This window comes from Priapulus caudatus, unplaced genomic scaffold (assembly GCF_000485595.1).
Source record: "Priapulus caudatus unplaced genomic scaffold, Priapulus_caudatus-5.0.1 Scaffold258, whole genome shotgun sequence".
NCBI classification, from domain to species: Eukaryota; Metazoa; Priapulida; class Priapulimorpha; order Priapulimorphida; family Priapulidae; genus Priapulus; species Priapulus caudatus.
The window spans coordinates 316,397-320,887 of record NW_014577319.1 but is presented as its reverse complement, the minus strand read 5'-3'; positions in this window follow the sequence as shown (position 1 = coordinate 320,887).

Sequence of the window (4,491 nt, the reverse complement as noted above, 5' to 3'; positions counted from 1 at the left end):
ACGCCGTATCGTATGTTCATTCTTCCCGTGTAAAAGATTTGGACCTGCCTTTGGATGACCAGCCAGCTGTTGGAAACAGCACGATAACTCCTGATTTATGTAAAACTCCTTTAATTTGTTAGTTAACATAGCTCCCGTGATTATGTTAGTATAATTTGATAGTTAGGTAACATAGTCCCGTTTGGAATTGTTAAGTTTAGTTAAATACGCCCGTTTGAATTAAGTTAAGTTAAAAGCTTCCCGTTTTGAATTAAGTTAGTTAACATGTAGCTCCGTTTGAGAATAAGTTAGTTAACATAGGCTCCCATTTGAATTAAGTTAGTTAACATAGCTCCCGTTTGCAGTAAGTTAGTTAACATAGCTCCCGTTTGAATTAAGTTAGTTAACATAGCTACCATTTGAATTAAGTTAGTTAACATAGCTCCCGTTTGCAGTAAGCTAGTTAACATAGCTCCCGATTGAGATAGCATTAAAGAGTATACTTTTTTACACAGAACATAACTGTTTAAAATTCGTATTACTAAAAATAGGAGACTGGTAAGAGATAAGACCTTGATTATGTGTTGGATTATATTATGGACCCTGTCGTCATTGTGTTGACAAATCACTAACCACTACATGCCCTTTGATATTATTATTATTATTATCCAGAATATATCTCACTATTTGTGATTAAAATGCACTATTACTATTACTTTACCATCTGCAATTAAGTTACTATTACTAAACCAACTTCGCGTTACTCTGCGCTATTTTGCAGAGTGAGTTGTGAAACAAAGTTTATATGCACGGGATGAAGCACGTATGTGTGAGTGCGCACGCGGGCATGCGTGGGTTGGTGTATGTGTGGTTATTTTAGAGTCAGGAAAAACATATATTAAACAAAATAAAGATAAAAATATAATAACGTTTGGGCGTCTCTGCGTAAAGCCGCGAAACCGTCACGGCAACAGAAGTGCAATACGCTGCACGCATTGCCTGTTATCTGCTCATTACTGGTCCTGCTTTACCAATAATAAATCATCGATGATCTATAAATGACCTTACGCCTAACTTTGCTTCTATAACAGTTGTTCCGATTATGTGGAGTGCAAAAATGTGTTTTTGAAAGAAGAGACAGCATATAATAAACAACTATCTGAGATCATCTGATTTTTCAATCAATTGTTCCAGGTGAATTTACCATAGACATAGAGAGTTCCGCGAATTTTCAAATTACCTACAATGCAACGCCGGCGCCCATGATGGTAGTCAGTGCTAGTTCAGTCATTGTACAATGCATTGACAATTCATGCAAATAATCTTGGTTGTAGCGTCAGTACACTGCAAGGCATGCCGGCAGGCAAGGCAACCTTGATCGTGTTAAAAAACATTTCCCATTTGGTTGCAGAGGGCTTGTTTACAGGCTTCTTAACTGGCGTCTAGGTAGGGGTTTTGGCTAGAGGTTTAGCTGGTGTCTTGGCAGGTGTCTGTTCTGATGCGATGGTGGGTATCTGGTCTGATGTGATGGCAGGTTTCTTGGCAGGTGTCTTGGCGGGTGTCTTAGCTGTGCTTGCTTGTTTGTCCATACATTTATCTAATCGTTTCCTCGGCACCCTTGCAGATGTGAAGTCAATGTATGTCAGCTGTGCATAGTCCACACCTGTATGTGAAGCCGACATCCAGTAGGCAGCTCTTTGAGTGGGTGTGGTGATATACGTGGAGCATTTTCAACATTCTGAGCATTCACTATAATTTGTCGATTAATAATTCGTCGACGGCGAATAAATGTTTCAATTTGGTCTCGAATAAACATAGAAAATCCCAAACACGTAATAATAAAACACGTTCTTTGAGAGCACAGGCTTCAGTTGAGACTACTGCTTTTTCCACTTTCATGCTATGCCCATGCTTGCATGCCATTGCTTATTAGATCAGCTACTACATACAGCTCAGCTAATCTAATTGGGGTTAAGTGTTAATTGAGGAATGCAATACTTAGCGGGAATTTATGCCTGATAATAATTCTATTTTTATTCATATTAGTGACTTCAATGCGTTGGGAAATTCTGAAACTACCTACTACTTACTCTACCATATTACCATTACTACTAATATGCCATTGTTAGTCGTGGTTAATTACTATCATACCTTTGCATAACTGTCTACTCGGATAGTGAAGTGACGTGTGTAAGCGATAGCTCGTGTTCGTGTGCTCACGTGTGTGCGTTTACAGATTTATTAAAATCTATTTCTCATTCCTCATCCCTGGACCGTTTATCCGACGTTATGAATTACATCATTTTATCTGTACTAATCACTATATCTGTTTCCTTATTCATACAGCAATGAACTGTCATCCGTATTCAGATACCAGTGCGCTAACCTAAGAGTAACATCTAACATTATTTATCAGCCCTAATTGCATTTCTGAATAAATGCACACTAATGAAATTATTGTTATCATACGGGATCGTCTTATCACTAAATAAAGTACCTATTTCGTTTCGCAAATCAACTTGTGTATATGATTTCGAAACGATTCAACCTGGGAGGCGATCCTATGATACAAAGACTGCGAACATAGAATAAATACAAAATATTAGATAAATACAAAAAAATAAAATAAACAATAACAATAATTACCTGTTGAGAGCGTCTCCACGTGACGTCTCCACCTGCGCAATACTTGCGATTCGTAGATCAACTGCTCACACTTTGCAGTTGGTCTGCTAATATGGTGAGAAGACCTGTGGAACGCTATATATCTCTCATCGAAAGATAGTGAAATTACGTATTTGAGATAAAAACTATGGGCTCGATTATCGAACGACGCCGTAATGTTATCCTCGTTTATTCTTATGTTTCGTATTGGTTTGCACGGCCATATATCCGCTTGAAAGTACCTGCTACATGCTCTACCATATTATCATTACCATAGACAAATATAATGACATTTACATAGAACGCTCATAACTGGTATTCGAAGAATCCGGTAAATAGTTTCAATATAATAATATCGCAAAATGTTAGTGCCCCGAGAATTTCAAAGCATTTAATTATTAACATAATTATTATATACAGCTCAGTGCTGCCAACTCACCCGCCACGAACACTGCGACGTCGCGCCACCTATTGGTCGTTGACTCGTTATCATCGTAACCGGTCGTAATGTTATGAGAACTAAAATTTCGTCTTCGAACATGTGCTAATGCAAGATAATATAGTTAATATATCAGCATAATGAAGAGAGATTAGTTGTCTGAAGGAGGCATAATATCGTATATGATATAGTATTATGCTGAAGGAATGATTTTTCTCTATTGTTTATTAAATTCAGTTTAAAATAATTTACATTTACTAGTCATACGACTCTATTTTGCGCGACAATAATGAAGCAGCTTGTCATTTTCATCACACTAAGAATGTTCAATAATGGCTCTAGTATGGTGGCCCAGTGTTATAATAGTTTATCACAAGTCTTCGACATGGCCCACTGTTATAATACATAAACATAACCATATACCACTGATTATGGTGGCCCAGTGTTATAATAGTTTATCACAAGTCTTCGACGTGGCCCACTGTTATAATACATAAACATAACCATATACCGCTGAGTATGGTGGCCCAATGTTATAATAGTTTATCACAAGTCTTCGACGTGTATATGGTCTATGGTGTATGGTCTATGAACATGTGTATGGTAAATGGTTATGTTTATGTATTATAACAGTGGGCCACATCGAAGACTTGTGATAAACTATTATAACACTGGGCCACCATACTCAGTGGTATATGGTTATGTTTATGTATTATAACAGTGGGCCACATCGAAGACTTGTGATAAACTATTATAACACTGGGCCACCATACTCAGCGGTATATGGTTATGTTTATGAATTATAACGGTGGGCCACGTCGAAGACTTGTGATAAACTGCTATAACACTGGGCCAACATATTCTCGTTTGCGCCAAATTAGGTAAAATTCTTATCTGTCTCAATAGAAAAAGAGATGCGACCCCCAAAATGATTCGACAAAATATGTATAATCATGTAGGAATAGTTTATTAAACGGTCTAGATATGAGAGACATTAATCTATTATATATACATACATAAGTTATATTCAACAATGAGCAATTAGAGTCTGCTTAAGGTTAAGATTCGTTATGCCCTGATCCCTTGCGGAATAGTGTCAAAGGCTTGCACTTACTAGAGCATATATAATCATATTATAACCATATAAGCTATTTAGCACATGCTAGTGCTAATACCTATAACGTCAAAAACAGGAAATTCTTTGCATTTTATATCGCACATTGTTTTGCAAAGTTGCGACGTCAATGGATTACATATACACACGCGGGCGCGCGCGCGTACACGCATGCACGCATTCACACACACACGCAAGCACGCACATACACACGCGCGCGCGCGCAGACTCACACACACACACACACTCACACACACACACACACACACACACACACACACACACACACACACAC